Below are 12,905 nucleotides of genomic sequence, written 5' to 3' on the forward strand. Positions count from 1 at the left end.
CATGCATGCTCACACACACACACACACACACACACAGAAAGATATACACAGTATTGACATATTTATTGACCATTTAATGTGACTGAATGCTACACATCCTGGTTTGCCGATGACACAAAACATTAGACAGCATTGTAAGCAGCGCAGCTGGAAACATCACATTGCAAAGAGTTATTCATATTTTGTACATGGACAAAACTGGTGGAGAGGTTTCAGTGCTGCAGGGAAATGTAAACTGACACAACTTAGATTTAAAAGGGATAGAACAACGTACTTTAATAAATGATGAAATGACAGAAACAGTGGAAGCTCCAAATGTCCAGATATTTCACAGCTGAATTCACACAATACACACAGCAATGGATCTGATATTGCGGAATTGTTGTAAATGTGGTTAATCTCAGTACGGAGGCTGTCTTCATGTTACAATGTTAATCTGATCAGTCTCATCAAAACAGGATCAACATTTCTGTACAATGTGAGTGAATCATCAGCTCAAATAGTTCAGGTTCAATGTTTAAAATAACCAGTCACTTTTCTGTGGCTGCTTTGGGAATGTCTCTCTACACCCTACCTATGACTGCAACACTACATTCTGCACCCTCTCTTTTACTTCTCCCCAATGTACTCTATGAACGGTATGTTTTGTCTGTACAGCATACAAGAAACAATACTTTTCACTGTATCCCAATACATGCGACAATAATAAATCAAATCAAATCAAAATCCTCCCAATTCTTTCCTCCACGATAGGTCGCAGCATTTAAAGAACACGCCCAGGGCCCAGTGCTGAGTCTGAGGGTATGTGACTACAGTAAGGTGAGTGATACAGGAGGGTCTCACTGTCTGAGGGAGGTGAGTCTTAGCCGGGGGGTGCGTGAGTGACCCAGGTTAATCTGACACTCCAGGGACAGTTGGAATGGAGCTTTCCCCCGGGCTGTCCCCTCCCCGTGTCTGCGTGGGTTTCCTCCGGGTGCTCCGGTTTCCTCCCACAGTCTGAAAGATGTGCTGGTTAGGGTGCATTGGCCGTGCTAAATTCTCCCTCAGTGTAACCTGAACAGGCGCCGGAGTGTGGCGACTAGGGGATTCTCACAGTAACTTCATTGCAGTGTTAATGTAAGCCTACTTCTGACACTAATAAATAAACTGAAACTGAAGGTCAAGGTGCTGCTGTGACAATGCACTCTTGTTTAAACACTCTGCAATGCTGAGACTGGGAGAAGTGACCAACAGGGGGCAGCATTGCAGCTTCTGTCCCCCTATTGAAACTGGGATTGTTGCTCCATCTGCTGCACAATCCCAACCCCATCCACTGGGGGCAATCTGGACAATGGCTGCAGACAGACCTCACTGCGCGTGCGCCGCAATGACACCCACCGCCGGCGGCCATTTTGCGTTGCCAAGGGAGACGGCCAGCGGCCATATTCCGTTGCCAAGGGAGACGGCGGCGGCGACCATCTTGCGTTGCCAGGGGAGACGGCATCAATGCGGCGGCGTCCCGCGCGCTGACCTCTGGGAGCATTCCCGTCCCGCACATGCGCACAGGTCGCCCCGCCCCCTCGACAGACCCCCCTGCTGTCCCGCCAACGAGCATGGGCCGGAGTGGGCAAGAGGTGACACTGGGAGGAGCAGCCCCCGGCAGCGTCACAGCGACGCCTGGTGGCCAGGAAGGGCAATAGCAGCAGCACAGTCTCTGCCCAAAGGCTTCCCCAGTTCAGCTGCTCAGAGACACTGGGAATGTCTTCAAGTGGAAACTTCAGCTTCTCACATTCACCCCCTGTGTTCAGTCATTGTTTCCTAGACAACCTCTGTAGTGACATCACTAACAACCTGTTCACATTGAAGGCCATGGCAATCTGGACCATTCGGCTTCAAAGCCATTGAGCTTTGAAATTTCAATTGAAATGTTGGAGATGAGAGTTTATCGATGCAAGTCATGTTGCATGTGGAACGCTCCTGATGCCACAATTAGAGCGGTGCAGACATCTCACAGGGTTGTGTGACTGGAGGAGATGTCAGAGACGGGGTGGTTAAATATAGAGGGACAGGGTCTGAAGCTAAGTTTTGGGTGAAAGATGGCAGTAATGTTGTGACATTAATTTAGCTTCAGATAGTTGCTGGGGAGGGGGATAGAGAGGTTGGGGAGTGTGTTTGTATTGGGGCAATCTCTCTCTCTCTCTCTCATCATGTATATATATGAATCCATCTCTCACTCTCTATCTCTCTTTACCCATTGTGTCCAGAGTCTTGTGAAGGCGCAGACCGGCGGAGAGGGGGGCTGTGGACGCCGGGGTGACCAGAATCGGGGACGTGCTCGATGAGAGAGGGGCGGGCTGGATGAGTCCCCGCGTGCTGGCTGAGCGCGCGGGGATGTCCGTCTGGCGCGCGGCCAAAGCCATCCTAGACCTTAGGACGGTCGTGCTCGGCCCCGAAACTGCACGCAAACTTGAGATGGCGCAGGCGTGCGGTGGGATCCCGCCCGAGCGTTCCCCTGTTCGGGCGGAATTCCACATTGGCCCAAAGCCTCAGCCCCCTCCCCTGGGTGAGGTGCCCCACAGCCTGAGCCGCCTCGCGGAAATGCCCTCCGTGCCTTTTTCTACCGCGCGGAGGCGTTTCCTGTGCGGGCTGCTGCTGCACACCCTCCACTACCGCCTCCTCGCCTGTCGCCCGGATACACCTTGGCGGGCCTTGTTGCCGCCGGGCGGCGGAGGTCCCCGCTGGAGGTCCCTCTACGGAGGGATCTCCCCCAATTACGTCGGGGACCTGGGGTGGAGGGTGATGCATGCAGCAGTTCCGCACAACCGTAGGATTCACTGGTTCACGGGCTCCGAAGACTGCCCTTTCTGTGGCCTTGTGGAGTCCGTGGACCATGTCTATGTTGAGTGTCTTAGGCTGCACTCCCTTTATGTTTTCCTGAAGAACCTTTTATTGATGTTTTGTTTGCACTTCAGTCCCACGCTCCTGATCTACGGACACCCAGTGCGGAGAGGGGAGGTTCGGGATGGCGACCTCCTCGTGAACCTGCTCCTGGGCCTGGTGAAACGCGCCATTTACCGGTCCAGGCAGCGGGCGATCGAGGGGGCCGTCCATCCTGACTGTCTTCCCCTCTACCGCGGCTACGTTCGCGGCCAGGTGTCCCTGGAGAGGGAGCATGCGGTGTCCACGGGCGAGGTTGACGCTTTCCGCGCCCGCTGGGCACCGCAGGGGTTGGGGTGCATTATTGACCCTAATAACCACATTTTTATTTGATGTTTTTAAGTTTCCTTTGCATTTTGATTTCTGTTCGGGCTGTTCCCCCTCCTTTTTGGGGAGCTGCCCCTTTTACTTTGTCCTGATTTAATTTGAGTTTGTTTACTTGGTTTGACCTAAAAAGAGGTCTCTCTGAATGAAGATTGAGCTTCAGACGGCCTGAAACGTGCCTCCTCTGGGGCAGCGCCTGCACTTTGTTTCCGGGGTGGGTTTGTTTAAGAAGACGCCCGGTTCTGTTTGTTTTTGTTTTGTTTGTTTGTTCTTGGCTCCCTGCGGGGAGGAAGGAGGGAGGTGAGCTGCTGCCTGCCTTGCCCGGCCTGCCTGTTGCCTGCCTGCCTGCCTGCCGTCTGGCCTGCTTACCTGCCTGCCTGCCGTCTGGCCTGCTTACCTGCCTGCCTGCCGTCTGGCCTGCTTACCTGCCTGCCTGCTGTCTGGCCTGCTTACCTGCCTGCCTGCCGTCTGGCCTGCTTAACTGCCTGCCGTCTGGACTGCCTGCCTGCCTGCCGTCTGGGCTGCCTGCCGTCTGGACTGCCTGACTGCCTGCTTGCCTGCCATCCGGCCTCTGGAGGGTGCGCTCTCCCCGGGGGGAGGGAGGAAGAGAGGACAGGGAGTGACTGGAGGAGAGGGGGGGGGCGAAGGCGTTTGGACTGTCTCTTCTCCATCTGCAGTGGGGGGGGTGAAGGCCTTTTCCTAATTCCCCTACCCACTGCTGCTGCCCCCGGGACCGGCACCCCCTCCCCTTTTCCCTCCTGACTGGGGCACCGGCCTTGTGCCTCATCTCCCTCCTGCTCCTCCAACCCCCTCTCTCCCTCTCTCGCTCCGGGGAGAGAGCACCTACACCCTTCCCCGCCTACCCCACCCTGCCTTCCCCACCCTGCCTTATCTTCCCCATCCCACATACGCCCTGCCGTGCATCTGGGCAGTCTCTGGGTGGGCGTAGCACTTCCCCTGATACCATGGCGACATCACCAGCGTCGCCGGTGGCAGGGCCTTCTCGGCCCACCTATGCGGGCGTGGCGGCTGCCAGAGCCCCCGCCGCTCCCAAGGCCCTGCCGCCATTCTCTTTAATCACGCGGCAGCTCGGGGTGAAGTGCTACGCCCACCCCGACATGTCTATCGAGGCCTGCGTTAAGGCAATGGCTGGGGTTGTCGGCCCCTCAGCCATTGTCGCGGCCTCTAAGATGTACGGCCGGGCCGTATTCTTCCTGAAGGCCGAGCGGGCGGTTCGCCTCGCCCTGGAGAGGGGGCTCACGGTGGGCGGGACGTTCCTGGCGGTGGACCCATTGGAGGCCACCGCCCACAAGATAGTAATATCGAACGTCCCGCCCTTCCTACCGAGTGAGCTCCTCCTCCCCCACCTCCAACTACTGGGGGAGGTCAGGTCCGGGGTGCAGCCGATCCCGCTCGGCCTTCGGGACCCCTCCCTCCGCCATATTTACTCCTTCCGGCGCCAGGTTTTTGTCCGCCTGGCCCGGGAGGAGGAACTGGAGGGAGGTTTCAATGTCCCCCACGAGGGGACCGCGTACCGGGTCTTTTGGTCCGCGGACGGTGTGCGGTGCCATGCCTGTAAGGAGGCGGGGCACGTGAGAAAAAACTGCCCTGTCTCCAAGGCCGCCGACCACCAACCCAAGGCGGCCGCAGCTGGCACCGCAGCCCCCTCTCCCCCCAAGCGAGTACCATCTGCCCCCCCGCGAGGGGAGGCCACGCCGGCAGCAGCTGCCACCTCAGCTGCCGGCGGGGGGGGGAGCGGAGCCCCCGCGCGGCCAAAAGGCCCAGAAGGGACCTACAAAAAAGAAGGGGGGTACCGGAACCCCGGCCCCCAGGAAAGACACCCCAACCACCCCGGCAGCCGGCTCGGGGACCGCCTCAGTCTCCACCTGCGCCCCCCCCCCCCCACCACCACCATCTGCCGGGCCCGTGGGCTCTCCGGGGCCTAGTGCTGGGTCCGGCGCCCGGGATCATGGGCCCGAGCCGGCAAAACTGGCGACGCCGCCACCTCGGGGGGAAGTGACGGGAGAGCAGGGGGGGCGCGGCAAGGCGAAGAGGGGCGGAGGGCGAGGGGCCTCGCCTGCCCGAGGGCAGGTTAACAAAAAGAGGCGGGGCCCCTCGGGCACCGTAGAGTTCGAGGTCTGCGTGCCCCTCCCCCCTTGAGTCATCTCCTGCCGTGCCCCCACCTGTCTTTGTGCCTTGTCCCGCGAAAAAAGGGGGCAAGGCACCCTGTAAATCGAAGCATGTGTTGCCTCAGTCCCCCGGCGAGGAGTCTCCGGGGCCGGGTGGCAGCGGGACCCCCACGGTTCCGTTCCACCCGGCCGGTTACAACCCGGAGTTCTTCTTCAGTCTGTCGGGGGACTGGGGCGACACTCCAATGTTCATGTCCTCGTGCGACGGCGGCGAAGAGACGATCCACTCGTCCTCTCCGTCCCGACCTTGGACGCTGGACATCCCCAACCTCAGTCCGAAGGATACACCGGACCTGGGGGGTGTCCAAGCGTCTGGGGCGGGGGGGGCGGCTGGGCCGCCGTCGCACGGGGGCCCGCAATCCGGGAAAGGTGAGCCCGGGGGGAACCCCTCCTCCACCGATCCTGGGGGTGGGATCGGGGAGGGGCTGGGGCTAGTTGGTGGCTCCGTGCCGCCCGCCGTACGTCCTGCGGCGGGGGACTCGGAGTCGAGGGGCGACCGCCCTGAGGAGGTCAGCGGCTCGGTGGAGGGCACGGGGACACTTTCAGAGTCTGCCCAGAGCGAGGCGGGGGACTCCCTCGTGCCCCCCACCGAGTCGTCCCTCATCCCCTCCAAGGACCTCAGGGTCTTTATCCGTAACCATTCCGGTCGCTCCGACATAATCCGGCTAGCCCTCGGCCACTGGCCGGACCTGGCGCAGCTCGTCCGGTCCGTGAGGGCATGCTCGCATGCCTCCGCGGGCCTGGAGAAAATAGAGCGGCGCTGGGTACTGCGGTTCCTCCACAGGCTCGAAAAGGTGGGGGGTGGACTGGTGAGAATTGCGCCAGCGCCCCCCCACACACCTAGTTAAGTGGTGACGGTGGCACAAAGCTGCTGACATGAAGGTGACCATAGCCAGCCTCAACATCAACGGCAGCAGTGGGCCACACCGCAGGTTCCAGAACTTCTCGGTCCTCCGTGACGGGAAGTATGCGGTGTGTTTCCTGCAGGAATCCCACACCGTTCCGGGAGACGAAGCCCAATGGCTCCTGGAGTGGCGAGGGGGGGTCTACATGAGCCACCTCACGCTCGCTTCCAGCGGGGTGGCTATCTTGTTGGCCCCACATTATCAGCCGGAGATCTTGGGGGTCAAGGAGCCGGTGCCAGGCCGGTTGCTGCACTTGACGGTCCGTGAGGGGGGCGTGGTCATTCACTTGAACGGCCTCAACCGGGATCTTGGGTTCATGTCACACTGTCTGTAACTCCCACAACTTGCCTGGGCTTGCAAAGTCTCACTGGCTGTCCTGTCTGGAGACAATACACATCTCTTTAACCTGGGCTCATGCTCCCTCCACTCAGTGTCTGTACCTTTAAGACTTGATGAGCTGTAAAGACTCGCATTCCAATCATTATTCATTGTTCTGTAAATTGAATTTGTGTCTTTATATGCCCTGTTTGCTGTGTATGAACAGATCTCCCACTCACCTGATGAAGGAGCAGCGCTCCGAAAGCTAGTTGCGTTTGCTACCAAATAAACCTGTTGGACTTTAACCTGGTGTTGTTAGACTCCTTACAATAAATGTTAGCCAGCCAGTGACACCATGTCCCACAAATGAATGAAAAAGATGTCTGTCTGATCTACAAACTATCGTCGACATATTCACTGAGGCAGATGAGAGAATGGGCCTCTGACTAAACATCCGGGAAACAAAGGTTCTCTAGCAGCTCACTACAGCTCCCCTCCTGACCATCAAGATCCACGGTGAGCCCTACACCTCGGGAGCCTCCTGTCGGCATAGGCAGACATCAACGATGAAATCCAGCATCGACTCCAATGGGCCAGTTCAGGCTTCGGACGCCTGAGGAACAGAGTTCAAAGCTCGAGACCCCAAATCCAGCACCAAGCATGGTTTGTAGAGCAGCCGTGGTCCCTGCCCTCCTGTATCCATCAGAAACATGGACAATGTACAGCACACACCTCAAATCCCTGGAGACATGTCACCAACGTTGCCTCCACAAAATCCTGCAAATCCAATGGCAGGATAGGCTTACCACCGTGAGTGTCCTCTCCCAGGCCAATATCCCCAGTATCGAGGCACTGGTCACACTTGACCAGCTGCGATGGGCGGGCCACATTGTACACAAGCCCCACACGAGACTCCTGAAACAAGTGCTGTACTCCGAGCTCCGCAATGACAAACTGTTGGAGAAAATTCCTAATAGATTCGAGAAATTTTAAACCATTCGGCATTTCGGACACTAACAGAACTACCAGCATTGAGTTAAATGACTAAATCAGACACAGAAGCTAACAAGGGACCAGTCTACACACACGAACGTAGTAAAAGATTTAAACAATTAATTCTGATTTAAACATGAATTTTCTGATTTTAAAATGTATGTGAGCTGTATTTTTAAAAGCAATTGTAAACTTTAGCCAAAGGCAGGCTGCTGCAAGGCATGATGGTACTGGGACACTTACAGACAGGCTACATTCTTCGGAACAATGAAGCCACAGAATGTGACAACCTTTATCAGCGAAGTTTATAACAGAAAGGTTCTCAAGGCAGCTTCATGAATAGGATTGATTCACACTGTTCAGATAAGACAGTGTCTTCTCAGACATGAGAACGTGCATTTGTCTGGTTTGGCCAGTGGCGAAGTAAGAGCCGGTGGGAACATTAACTTTGACCTTTGTACCTAAGTGTCTGGGGTTGCTAAGCAATAGGAGGAGGAAGTGTCTGGATTCTACTGACCATTAAATCCCATTGTGTCAGAGGATAAAATGCAATTGGCTAAAGTATATGACGTGTAATTAAGGATTTATTTGTATCGAAAATGATTTGTTCACACCTAATGAAAGGCAGGAGAATTTCTGATGAATGTATAATTGATCCAGCCGAAGCATTGTACGTCAGAGTTATTGGAGAGATAAGGATGCTTCTCTTCGAGAGAGGCATTACAGTGTCCAATAATTTCTCCCTTCGATTGTTGGTCAGGTAAAAGATGTGTCTTTAAACTGGGACACTGGCTTTCATGAGTCTTTGTATTGTCTGAAGTTTTTGGCGATACCTGGTCTCCAGTGGTAATGTACCCAGTGTGTTTTGGGGAATGAACTCAGAAGAATCATTCAACACTCAAGCCTGATTCAATTGACAAAAGTTTATTGAGTTACGCCAGTGGGGAGAAGCCACAGGGGCTGACCATGTGTAACTCCACCCAACAAAGAATATCATCAATTCATATCCAGTTACTCAGCCCAGCCCAGCTGGACACAATCCAATCAGAATGGTGATAGATTACATACATATATATCGGTCCAATGAAATCAGTATCTGGGCATCATGGGGCTTTGTGATCAGCTCATGAACAGATTGGTGCCCCCATCATGATGTTTTCCAGACCACCTTAGCTTGGGCTTTCTTTGTACATAGAATCCCTTAGTTTGAAAAGGGGTGGACTAAAAGTTCTCAAATGGACGTCAGCACCCTTCCTTTGTTTTAATCTAATGACCACACGGTCTGGGAAACATTTCTATTGAATAAGCTCTCCTTTTCAACTCTCTTGTTCAGTATCCAATTCCGGAATTTCCCTTTTCATTGCGTCAGGAATAAATCTTTCGACCTTACATAAGAACTAGGAGCAGGAGTGGGCCATCTGGCCCCTCACGTTCTCTGCGCCATTCAATAAGATCATGGCTGATCATTTCGTGGACTCAGCTTCATTTACCCACCCGCTCACCATAACCCTTAATTCCTTTACTGTTGAAGAATTTATCTATCCTTGCCTTAAAAACATTCAACAAGCACTGGCAGGGAATGTCACAGAAGGCGCCGGAGTGTGGCAACTCGGGGAATTTCACAGTAACTTCACTGTAGTGTTAATGTAAGCCTTATTTGTGATTAATAAATAATAAATAAACAAACTTTGGATGAAGAAGTTCCTCCTCAATTCAGTCCTAAATCTGCTCCCCCTTATTTTGAGGCGATGCCCCTAGTTCGAGTTTCACCTGCCAGTGGAAACAACCTCCCTGTTTCCAATCGATTCCCATAATTTTATATGTACTATATTTCATAATTTTATATGTTTCGACAAGAGCTCCTCTCATTCTTCTGAATTCCAATGAGTATCGTCCCAGTCCACTCAGTCTCTCCTCATAAGCCAACCCTCTCAGCTCTGACAGGAAGTTTAACCAAAGATCAATCCAATACAGGATTGGTCAGAATCATTTCACATGTCTCAAATTGTAACTAAGCATGACAAATTAAAACTCTCATTCTTAAATGTGTGAATTGTATCCGGATTAAAATTCCCACATGTTCAGAAAAATATCCTGGAATCAGGTCTCTGTCCAGTAAATATGGTTCCACGGTCATAAGGTTTGAAAAAAAATCTTTATTAATTACACTTCGTTTTTAAAATCTGTTTGATTTAAATCACAGACAGAAATCCTCAAGGCTTGAAGCGTTCAACCCACAAATATCATCCACACACAAGAGAAACCTCATCATGTGCTTTACAACAACAATGACCAAATGAATTCCCAAAGCGTTCTTGTGGTTCTGTTTCTAAGCTTCCAGAAATACCTTTAATTAAAGACTCAAAATAAGATTAAATCCCCAGAAAGATAAACCTTAACAAATGTAGCCCAAAACAATGATAAAACACATCTACAAACATCCACATAAAACAAACAAAACACAGATTCTCACAGCTCATAAATTTCAAACAATGAATCCTCAGCATTCTCTCTCTCTTGCAGCTTTCGCTTCTTAAAGCGACAGAGCACTACAAGCTCACAACTCCTCAATTAAAATAAGATACAAGATCTACTCTCAGAGATCCGCTTTTCAGTCCAGTGCTACTTAGAGTGTACCGTCACTTCACCGACTATCAGGTCACAAGTCACTCACAAATCTATGATAAAATAATTGATACGATGCCTGAGAACGCTTCTTAACTTCTGAACCAACTACCTACTGCTGTTTGATGATTGGTCAGATCCCCTTTTTACAGATTCGGGAATCTCAGCCGCTGACCACCAGCCAGTCCTGGAATAAGTTTAATTCTAACTCATTCTGAGTACATATTCTCACCAGGTCCTCTGTCGGGGCCCTGCTAAGCAGCTTTAATGGTCCGTGATTGCAGAAACTGAGCAGTCACAGGAATGTGGTCAAGATAGTCCAGTCCCAGAATGCCTCACATTCAATCTGCAGTCCTTCAATTATAACAGAATATGTGGCTGTATGTAGCTGCCTCGGCCATGGTCAACCCCAACACTGCCTTCTTGAACTGCTGCAATGTCTGAGGTGTAGGTACACCCACAGTGCTGTCAGGGAGGGATTTCCAGCTACACATTCCAGACTTTCACTGGACTGTAGGTGGTTACCAGATTGATATATTCCATTCAACCACACCCAAGGTGAGTTATCCCAATTCCGTTATTGTCCAGGACAATATATTCACAATATCTTTAAAACAGAAATTAAACATTCCCATTTGATTTCAGGTATTAACATATTCTGTTATATTGTTGATGTCAGGTTGGGGTTGTTCTCAACAGGTCGTACCAGGGCGGCACGGGAGCACAGTGGTTAGCACTGCTGCTTCACAGCTCCAGGGACCTGGGTTCGATTCCCGGCTTGGGTCACTGTCTGTGTGGAGTTTGCACATTCTCCTCGTGTCTGCGTGGGTTTCCCCCGGGTGCTCCGGTTTCCTCCCACAGTCCAAAGATGTGCGGATTAGGTTGATTGGCCATGCTAAAAATTGCCCCTTAGTGTCCTGAGATGTGTAGGTGAGAGGGATTAGTGGGTAAATATGTAGGGATATGGGGGGTAGGGCCTGGGTGGGATTGTGGTCGGTGCAGACTCGATGGGCCGAATGGCCTCCTTCTGCACTGTAGGGTTTCTATGATTTCTATGATTTCCTCTTGGATAAAAGGAGGTTGAGGGGAGATTTGATAGAGGTGGACAAGATTCTGACAGGTTTAGATAAGGTGGACAAAGAAAAGCTGTTCCCATTTGCTGATGGAACAAGGACGAGAGGGACACAGATTTAAGGTTTTGGATCAGAGATGCAGTGGAGGGGATGTGAGGAAGAATATTTTGATGCAGCGAATGGTAATGACCTGGAACTCGCTGCCTACGAGGGTGGAGGAAGTGGAGACAATAAACAATTACAAAGGAAATTGGATGGGCATCTGGGGGAGTTTCAAACAGAAATGCTGACTAAATATCTCTGAACTTCCTAACACCCGGTCACTCTGTGATCCTTGTGAAATTTGAAACCAGGTATTTGCAACAAGACTCAAAGAGCATCAGCCCACTGGAGGCAATGTCGTGAGACCGGCCAGTCCAGCAGAAAGAAACCCTCCGAACCTCCCCATTGACCAACTGTGAGAATGAACAAAATGCAGTCCTGGATGTAATTGAGAGCAGAAACAATAACAGCAGAATCCAACCCTAGGAATCACTCATGAACTTGTTGGTGTCTCTGCAGAGTGGATAAAACACTGAATCCCTTCCCTCACTCAGAGCAGCTGAATGGTTTCTCCCCAGTGTGAACTCGTTGGTGTGTCTGCAGGGCAAATAACTGAGTGAATCCCTTCCCACACACAGAGCAAGTGAATGGTCTCTCCCCAGTGTGAACTCGTTGGTGTGACTGCAGGGCAGATAACTGAGTGAATCCCTTCCCACACACAGAACAAGTGAATGGCCTCTCCCCAATGTGAACTCTCTGGTGTTTCCGCAGGTTCGAAGACAGAGTGAATCCTTTCCCACAATGAAAGCAGGTGAACGGTTTCTCCCCAGTGTGAACTTGCTTGTGTCTCTGCAGGTTGGATGACTGACTGAATCCCTTCCCACAAACAGAGCAGGTGAATGGTCTCTCCCTGGTGTGAACTCGCTGGTGGGTCTGTAGGGTGGATAACTGAGTAAATCCCTTCCCACACTGAGAGCAGGTGAATGGCCTCTCCCCAGTATGAATGTGCTGGTGTTTCAGCAGAGTAGATGAAACACGAAATCCCTTCCCACATACTGAGCAGGTAAATGGCCTCTCCCCAGTGTGAACACGCTGGTGTCTCCGCAGGGTGCTGGAATCACTGAATCCTGTTCCACACACAGAGCAGGTGAACGGTCTCTCCCCAGTGTGAACTTGCTGGTGTGTCTGCAGGCTGGCGAACTGAGTGAATCTCTGTCCACACTGAGAGCAGGTGAATGGCCTCTCCCCAGTGTGAATTCGCTGGTGCCTCTGCAGACTGGATAAACAAGTGAATCCCTTCCCACACTGAGAGCAGGTGAATGGTCTTTCCCTGGTGTGAACTCGCTGGTGGGTCTGCAGGTTCGATAGCTGAGTAAATACCTTCCCACACTGAACGCAGGTGAACGGCCTCTCCCCCGTGTGGCTGCGCCGATGGGCTTCCAGCTCTGATGGTGACCTCCATCCCTTCCCACATTCCCCACATTTCCATGGTTTTTCCATCTTTTGGGTCTCCTTGAATC

The 12,905-nt window shown here is 52.4% G+C and overlaps 1 pseudogene; it reads right to left on the reverse strand.

Annotated features, from left to right (window-relative positions):
• Positions 1 to 11,874: 11,874 nt before the first annotated feature.
• On the reverse strand, positions 11,875 to 12,905 carry LOC144485538 (uncharacterized; annotated as a pseudogene).

This window comes from Mustelus asterias, unplaced genomic scaffold (assembly GCF_964213995.1).
Source record: "Mustelus asterias unplaced genomic scaffold, sMusAst1.hap1.1 HAP1_SCAFFOLD_198, whole genome shotgun sequence".
NCBI classification, from domain to species: domain Eukaryota; kingdom Metazoa; phylum Chordata; class Chondrichthyes; order Carcharhiniformes; family Triakidae; genus Mustelus; species Mustelus asterias.